The following is an 8817-nucleotide window of genomic DNA, read 5'->3' as shown; positions in this document are numbered from 1 at the left end:
GTTCTACCAATTCATGATGGTTTTCGGCACATAAGCTAGAGGGTAGAATTGTATTTTTATTGTAGCAATGAAATCATTCCAAGAAAGTGAGATCTTACTGTGTTTTTTTATCTCCTCTTGGGTCTTTGATTCTCACCATACTAGTGTTGCACCCTCCATTCTCAAGGAAGCTAACTGAATCTTTATGTCATCCTCTTGAAGGTTTTGAATCCTACAATAAAACTCCAACTGACGAATCCAATTATCAAGATTCTCTGCATTCACTTCACCATTATACATGGGAATCTCAAATTTAACATCAAGTTTTAAAAAAGGTGATTTACCAATTCCTTTTGAAGTATGATGATGAGTATTAGTAAGGGTTGTGTTAGTGGAAGAGGGTGAAGATACTTGTGAAGAAGAAGATGGTAGAGAGGGTGGAGGTTTGTCTCCATTTCCATTACCTCCTCCTGAAGAACCTTCTCCTTTGGGAGGTTTGGAACTTTCCCCTTGCAACGTGGTATTCCTCTCTTCATATAGGACCTTCACCATCTTTGTCATATCAAAGAAAGCCTTTCTGAAGGTCTTCTCATCTTCTGTCATGTTTGTAGGTTTTCATTCATGAGACATGATCTTTGGAGTCTCAACTGCAACTTGAGGCTGAACCGGTGTTGGAGATTGTGGCAAGCTTGCTCTCCTTCCCCTTGACCCAACTTCAGGGCTTCCAATGAGCTTCGCTTCTCCTATTTTGAGTTTTAACCTTGTAAGCATGACATAAACTTGCAAACAGTTAAATCCTTCTTTCACAAAGAAAACCTAGTGCTCTGATACCAAAATAATCTAATTTAGAATATTAGATTGTTGTGCTAAGATCCTCCTCGGATTAGAAACAAAATGCTTTCATTGTGCTTAAGTATCCATGAACTTTTGCTAGTGAAAAATGAGTTTTTATGTTAATTTTATGAGAAATTTTAACATAAATAAGAGATTGAACAGTAGCATAAACATGTATATAAAATCAGTAAAAACACATCACAACAAGAACATGATACAGGAGTTCACCCTTCCTGGGATACGTCTCCTGGGCTATGTCTCCTTGGTTCAGCTTCCAATGGCTTGAGCCTATCTATTATGCTCAAAAGTGTAAAACTATGTGTTGGCAATGCCTAAATGCTTTTAAAACCTACTCCAATGAGTCCAAAATGTCCAAAAATGGATACCTCACCTCTTTCTACATCCAATTTGGTCGAAAACTGAAGAAGTTATGGCCTCTCCTAGTTTCTCCACTATTCGTTCCACAATTTGCACCAAATCTGGCATCATCCTACAAATTCGCACCGTTTTTCTCTAATGGAGCAACAAATTCCATGATTTTCGAGCGGAGATCATTAATTTGGACGCCGAGGCCTTAGAACCAAAAATTGGGTCATATGGGGGGCCATGCACCCAGGGGCTAGACCTTAGCACTAGCCCCCCTCCCTCTGGCGATCACGGTAACTGTTTACAGTTTGTACACGATTTCACATGGAAGGAGCCATCGGCGGTTTAGTCCGGTGGTCGGTGTGGTGGCGTTAGCAACTGTTGCTTCAGATAGGCAGTAGTGTGTTCACATGGGAGGGTCATTGACAGTTACGCTGGCAGTCTCCCCCAACCTCGGCGGTGATAACCTTTAAGATAAACCCGAAACCCATAAGGTTAAGAAACAATGTGTAGGTGGATTGGTAACTCATTGTGTTATGTTGTGGGAGGTCATGGGGTCGAGCCCAACCTTTGCCTTGTCCACCATACCAAAATTTTGTATGCCATTAGGAGGAAACATAGCAACCTCTGACTTAGCCATGTGTCACCTCCACAGTAGCCAAAACAATAACACATGGGTCAATCAAACAATGCCACTGCAATAGAATATTCAAGAATATTCCACTTTCCACCTAGGCGGTACGGATGCCAAGTCAACATCCTTGTCATCCATCTGCAAATTTTTTACTTGTTTGACAAAGTGAACATATCACATTTTTGGGAGAATACAGTGTCCATTTCACGTGAAACAGGTTGCGCCGGATTTAGGATGATGAGAACTACGCGATCATTCAGGTTCCACACCATTCTGACAACTTTGATTTTTGAGCATAATTTTGAGCACTTGATCAATAGTCAATCCCTTCTACTTGTGAAAATCCATGAGCCACAAATCTAGTCTTATGATTCTCCACAGTGCCATATGCAGCTTGTTTTACCTTGTAAAGCCAACGGGAGCTCACCACTGACTTGTCCTCCGGTCTCAGGACCTGTTGAAGCCCCGAAAATCGGGTCGAAAACAAAGGGGATACCCGCCCGGTCCGGACCTTAGTTGGCAGCTCCTTATCTGTTTGGTATAACAGGTTTGACTGGGGATAATGGGACCAGTTTCCCAATCTATGGGTGTGTGTGTGTGTAGAATTGGATGTTGTTGATCTAACAGTTCCTATCTAAGCTATTCTAATTCAAACTTTAATCTAATTCTATGCTATTGTAATCTAATAAACAACACATCTAAATCTATGCTAACCTGGGATGTAATTATTCTATTATGCGATCTAAAGAGATTTCAAATAACGACTGGTAATAAAGATCATTCAGCGATTATAAGTAAGGAAATCAATTAAGATGAACTATTTCGCATAAAAAGTTACGCAAAACAGTTGTGAACAGCATATCGCATAATAAGCTATTCATACATTAAACATAAATAAATAGCTACCACCGTACAAAAGTTCCAAATGATAACTCAAGCATTCATGCAATAACATATAAACAACTAAAACTGTATATCACTTTAACATATAAGCAGAAATGGTCAAGAGATAAAAGTACCATTTATGACTGGTCCTACTCATAAGCTTCAAGCAACACTGATTTATCTCTCCTTGCTCTAACATCTACTAAGAGTACAAAAGTGCAACATCAGTAGCAGATATCAAATGCAAACATCAACAAATATTGATCCATTCATTCACCAAAACCTCCTCTGAGGGTGCAAAAGTGCATGTTCTGAGGACAAGTTTTTGATAAATTTCTGGACCCTTCTCTAAATGCATGAGAAGGGTTTAAATACTACTAACTAAATAACTTAATTACACAGATTCAGGATACGGTTTAAATGACCGCCCTTTTTCTAAGAAAAACTATTTCTAAAAATTAAATCTAATATGTAACTATTTTTGCATTTGCTCCTTAATGTTGCGACCATTCAATATTTGCCTGGGTAGAGTCGGTTGACTGTCTTCCACTTTTGGTTGAGCTAAGCAAACAGAAATGGCAAGAGCTGGCACCATCTTTTCAGCAAAATAGTAGATATACTCAAGAGTCATCCTCTGGCTATGTGGATTTACTGTGTATGCCCAGTAATAATCCAAATTCCACTTGGTTAATCCTCAAATTGCCTCTGCCTTTGCTTTCTTGCGTTTTCCGGGCTTATGAGTGACTGAGCAGTTAGGGACTTTGCTTTTTGAGCAATTTTCTCAGCGATGCGCGATTAGCACTAGGCGCTAATCGCATATCGGAAATTGCCTCCGTTCTTTGATCCGGGCCTTTCTGGTGCGTTTTTTGCCTTTAGCACCTTTTCCTTCACCGGGTATAAGCTTCAAAATTTTGTAAACATACTGCTTTCGTGAGCTTCTGACCTTGAGCGTTAAATTGCCTGTTGATATCAGCGTTGTTCAACTACTCATTCAACCATGGCTCTGTCTGAGAGATTTGTAAATGGATAGCTCAGCAGCGTTCTGGAATTTGTGGCTCTGTTGCATGCGGTATCTGTTCATGAGGGCATCTCTTCTCTGTTTCCGAGCATTTGGAGCTTTACCCTTTTCCTTAATTGCTTCCTACACATTGCTTCATGTTGTTTCTATTTTTCATTCCTGCAGTTCACACATGAGGAGAGAGTAATGATAATAAAAATCGACAAGAAAGCTCTCAGCTCTATGGATGTACAAAAACATGCCACCTAACGTGAACTAACTCTTCGAAAAACACAACACTGTCTTTCATTAAGACTTGGCGTATCATTCATTAATTTTCATTAAAGCACGTATCCAATTTTTGGTTTATGGACAGCTTTTCTTGAATGTTGAGCCGGGGAAAATTTGCGATGGACAATTTCTGTGATTCGCATCGCAGCATCGCATCATCGCAGTATCGCATTATCGCATTTTCATTAAGATGTGTTATCGCAGGGTTGCCCGATCGCGCTTATCACAGAATTGCAGATTGCTGTATCGCGTGATCGCAAGATCGCAGATCGCACTGTCGCGTTATTGCAAGATCGCAGATTGTTACAATCGTTAAATGGTTATGTGTTTTTTTATGCGATATTGCGATATGCGATATCACATATCGGCCATCGACGATTTTTTAAGGTTATTCCAATATGAGTGTTTCTTAATGTATGCAATGCGATGGAATTCGCGTCGCACTTTCGCAGTTTATCGTTTTACTCATAAGGAAATATCCTATCTTCTTCGCGCGATGCGATGTTTTCTTAAGGAGTAAAATACATGAGTTTTAATTGAATTTTTTGAATTTTTACTAAGGGTCCCCACTTACTTAGTGTTATTGCTAATACTAAATAAGGAGGGGGGTTGTTGGTGGCCACAACAATTGGCGATTCACTTGGAAGAACCAGTTATCTCTGTTTTTCTATTGAATTTTTCAAACTTCCAAAACAGAAAATCTTTCAGAAAATTAAACTTTGTTATGGAAAGATAGAGTACATTATGCTTTAAACTGTCAATGATATTTTGTTTCAACCACTTTCTACTCTAATTAGTTGCTTCCTCAGGCTAGTCCTTGTATTTACATCAGCCATTACTTGGTCTTGTAAAGATGAAATAAAGTCTCCTCTGTAAACCAGTTTTAAATATGCTCATTTGTCGTAGGTAGAGCCTCTGCTGCCAGCAAGCGTTTATAGCCTCGACAGGGTTACTTGTTACCCAGCAATGATCCTGTATCCTACTTAAGGTGACCTACAACTTTCAAAGAAAAATCCATATCCACACTTATTGCTTTGATTTTCTTTTTATTCTTAAAGAACAATGTCTTGGTTTGGTAGCCAAATTATGACACAGTCACTCACTTGATTCATAACTTTGCTGAACAAGCTAGCTCGTGATGAGACCCCTTGTCTTTTGATTGCAACAATCTTGAGTCATTGCCCTGTTGTGGTGGACAGTATTGGCAAAGTCAGCACGTTATAATATCTGTGATCATGATAAGCCAGCTCGTGATGAGACCTCTCATTCTTCAAGATATAGTGTATCCTTGGATTATCCCTCTGAAAGCTGCGATTTTCCTTAGCAGGGAGGAAGTCATTGTTTCCTTAAGATAGCTCTAGACGACAATAATAGAGTTTTTTGGAAACAGCTGTTCTACAGAGAATCTTTATTTTGTTATTGATACCATTCATTGTACTGAGATAAAACAATTTCTTCACTAAAGGTTGCTTTCATCAAATTCTTTGAAGTTGAAACTAGTATCATATCTAGGCTAAAGTCTTTTAACTGTATCTGTCAATAATATAGATCAGTTTTCCAAAAGATTTGCTATTTATACAAGTGAAAAGTACAAAATCTGAAAGAGAATTGGTGTCTTTTTCGTAAATACCTAATGTAACCACTCACAACTGGTTTTATTATGAAAATAAAAACTATTCTACAAAAATAGAAGAATAATCTTCTATGGAAAATATTTCTTGAGAATTTGTCCATTAACAGGCAAAGGATCCCTCTTGCCTGCTAAATCCTGTAACACAAATGTTGATGGACCTATGACTTCAACAATCTGAAAAGGACCAAGCCACATCCTTTGAAATTTTGTATGTTTGCCCTTTTCTTCATGAGCCTTATCCCACTTTAAAACTAAATCTCCCATATGAAAATCTTTTCTGGTCATTATGTTTGAATGAAAAGAGGATTTTACTAGTGCTTGATGATGAGCATGCGTTTTCTCAGCTTGTTCTCGTTGTTCTTCTAATTTAATTATTTCCATTTGTCTTAGCTGTAAGGAGGAAATGGGTATTTCATCAATGTATTGTACTAAAGACAAAGAGGGAATGGCTAAGTGAGTTGGAAGAACCACTTCTTTCCCATAGACTAAATTAAAGGGAGAAGTGCCGATAGAAGCTTTTTGCGTTATCCTATATGCCCATAAAGCATATATCAAAGCCTTGTGCCAATTCTTTTGATTCTGGTCAACTGTTCTTTTAATAATCCTAATTAGGTTTTTATTTGTTGACTCAGCTAACCCATTACCTTGCGGGTAGTAATTGGCCGAATATTTAAGTTTGAATCCTCTTTTAAGTGCAAATTCAGTCATTGCATTTCCAGAAAAGTATGATGCATTATCAAACATTAAAGCGGATGGCAATCCAAACCTAGTGATTATAAATTGATCTATGAACTCAATGATATTTTCAGAATTAGCTATCTTGAGCAGAACTGCTTCTACCCATTTAGTAAAATAATCCGTTGCTGTGAGGATGTATCTATGCTGCTTAGAAGAGTGAGGAACGATCTCACCTATTATGTCCAAGCCCCACTGACTGAAGGGTTGTTCGATGTTTACCGGCTGTAGTGGCAGGGACGGCTTCTTTTGTCTTCCAGTAGTAGTTTGGCATACTTGACATCTTCTCACGTAATTGTGCGAGTCTTTGAACAGCGTGGGCCAGTAATATCCTGCGCGTAAGATTTTATGTGCAGTAGCATCTCCAGCGTAGTGTCCACCTGCTGGCCCATCGTGGAGTTCCTGCAAAACTTTTTCAGCTTCAGCTTTCTCAAGACACCTAAGAAGAACATAATCATAATTTTTTCTAAAAAGAATATCATTTACGAGCTGATTCTGCTTAGCTTTCAACCTTAGGGATCTTTTCTTAGTATGATCAAGGTGTGAAGGAGCATACCCGTTCCTAAGATAATAAATGATATCAGCATATAGTGATTCTGCATCGTTTAGGCTTACCTCACACATTTGTACCTCTTCAGATGGAATTTCATAAATTTGCGATGCTCCAGCCAGCATTTTGCAGAAGCCTTGACCTCTTACAATGTTTGCTGGTTTGATCTCAAGGTCATATTCTTGTAATGCAGTAACCCAATTGGCCCTTTTCTCACCCACATCCTTCTGTACTAGAAGATTCCTTACCGCTGGAAATGGTACTATGATCTTGGTATGGGTTTTAAGTAAGAAAGGTCTGAAGTATTTGATTGCTTTGAAAACAGCATAAGCCTGTTTCTCCACGTCTAAATAATTGAGTTCAGCACCCTGTAAATTTGAGCTAAAAAATGCAATTGGAGCTTCCGCTTTTTCTTGATTTGCTTGAGTTAGAATCGCAGCATATGACTTATCTGAGGCAAATGTGTATAAACTAAAAGGCTATGAAAAATTCGGGGTTGCTAAAGATGGAGCATTAATAATAGCTTGCTTGATCAGGTTGAATGCTTCATGTTCATCTTGACCCCATTTAAAATTTGAATTCTTTCTAATCATGGTTTGCAAAGGAGACACGATTCGTGAAAAATCTGGAACGAATCTCTTTACAAAATTGATTTGACCAAGGAAAGATTGCATGGCTTTTTTGTTATGAGGTAGGGATATTTCAGAAATTTCTTTGATTCTATCGGGATCAATGTGAATATCGGATTTTGACACTATGAATCCTAGAAGTTTCCCTTCACTTAGTGTGAAAAAATATTTCTTTGGGTTAAGTGAAATTCCTTACCTTAAACACCATTGAAAGATTTGTTTCAGGTCTTTGAGATGGTCGCTTCGCTTCTTCGAGTACACTGTTATATCATCCAAATAAATTACTACATATTTATTGACTAAACCTTTGAATGTGATGTCCATGGCTCTCTGAAATGTGGCACCAGCATTAATCAAACCAAATGGCATCTTCTGATATGCGTATGTGCCCCATTTAGTTCTGAAAGTGGTTTTCAACTGATCATCAGGATGTACCAACACTTTATTGTATCCTGAAAATCCATCCAAGAAAGACATTAATTCTGAGCCCGCCACTGCCTGCAGTATTTGCTCCATAGGAGGAAGAGGGAAATTGTATTTTTGACAGGCTTTGTTGAGGTTCCGAAAGTCAATGCAAATCCTAATATCTCCATTTTTCTTTCTAACAGGTACCATATTGGAGACCCATTTGGAATGTCTGACGGGAAAGATTATTCTGGCTTTCAATAACTTATTGAGCTCAATTTTTATCTGATTTTCTAAATTGGGGTGGATTTTTCTCAGCTTTTGTTGGACAAGTTTTTCGTTATCGATCATGGCAATAGTATGTTGGATGATAGAAGTGTCGTATGTTTTCAGCTCATCATAATTCCAGGCAAAAACATTTTTATATTGTCTCAAAAGACTAATATACGCTAGTTTCTCTTCAGGGGCTAGGCAGAGGCCTAGATTAATGTTTTATGGTTTAGCATCGGTCCTTAGGTTTACTAATTCGTAGTTCAAGGTTGAACTGTAGAGTTTTGAATTGGTAGACCTCTTAAACCGATCTTTCAAATCGTATAAGTCTTCTAACTTGACCACCGACTTAGGTATAGCATTATTAGTGCTATTTTGTTGCAATTGTCGATCGTGTTGGTCTTCGTCAATTATTTGATTGGAGTAGGATCCTTCAGACGTGAGGAAATTTACGATATCAAGATCGTCATTGAGTACTCTCCAATTTGTGATGTTGTCAGGAATGGACAGTCTAAAGATTAATTCTATTGAGAATCTATCCAGACTAAAATCTTTAGAGGGAATAAGCTTAGAAACTACGTTAGCCAAAAGGTCTGCACTTGCGTTTTG

Source organism: Pinus tabuliformis, chromosome Q, assembly GCF_031772625.1.
Source record: "Pinus tabuliformis cultivar Carrire ecotype Pingquan chromosome Q, CPIR1, whole genome shotgun sequence".
NCBI classification, from domain to species: Eukaryota; Viridiplantae; Streptophyta; class Pinopsida; order Pinales; family Pinaceae; genus Pinus; species Pinus tabuliformis.
The sequence above is the reverse complement of the archived record's forward strand: the minus strand, read 5'-3'. Positions refer to the sequence as shown.